Raw genomic sequence first — 840 nt, 5'->3', positions numbered from 1 at the left:
AGGAAAGGTGTCAACAGAGATGATTTGCTTGTTTCCTATGTTTCTCTTCCCTACATAGTCAATATTCCTTTTACTACCCAACTACCATCCAATTATATGTCAACCATCTATCTAATCTATCCATCAATCAGTATTAATTTTTTTTATATCTCATCCTTGTTCGGTATCTTAATTTATCCTATAATTCTAACTCTAAATCTATCAATCTTTCTTTCTCTACTCCCGTTCCTCCCTTTCCAAATTCTTCTATCTATCTATATTACTTTTTCTATCTATCTCATCCTCTCTCTCTCTCTCTCTCTCTCTCTCTCTGCCCCCGTTCTTACTCTTAATTATTTTATCTATCTACGTCAGTTTTATCTGTCTGCCATCTGTTCTTTCTCCTCGTCTCATCTCTCTTAAGTACCCTGTCTGTCTATCTCTATATCTATCTATCTGTCTCTCTTTCTCTCTCTCTATCTCCCCTTCCTCCTCTTCCTCTTACTATCTCTTTATGTGGCTTTACTGTTGGAACATACTCGCTTACTTTCTCTCTCTCTCTCTCTCTCTCTCTCTCTCTATCTACCTCTATCTATTTATCTATCTGTGTGTGTGTGTGTGTGTGCGAGGTCTTCCCAGAGAGAGAGAGAGAGAGAGAACTTAAGTGGTGAGAAAGAAAATGAAAGACTAACAAGAAGAGAGGGGATATGAAGAGAGGAGGTGTTGCCTAATTGGAAAAGAATTGCAAATTACGGAGAAACAAACGACCACACGAAAAAAGCGTGTGTGTGTGTGTGTGTGTGTGTGTGTGTGTGTGTGTGTGTGTGTGCTATCTATCTATCTATTCGTGGCCGTCTCTTC

The sequence above is a fragment of the Coenobita brevimanus genome, chromosome 17, assembly GCF_032717465.1.
Source record: "Coenobita brevimanus isolate Jiangsu-jjx chromosome 17, ASM3271746v2, whole genome shotgun sequence".
Lineage (NCBI taxonomy): Eukaryota > Metazoa > Arthropoda > Malacostraca > Decapoda > Coenobitidae > Coenobita > Coenobita brevimanus.
This window is presented reverse-complemented; position numbering follows the sequence as displayed.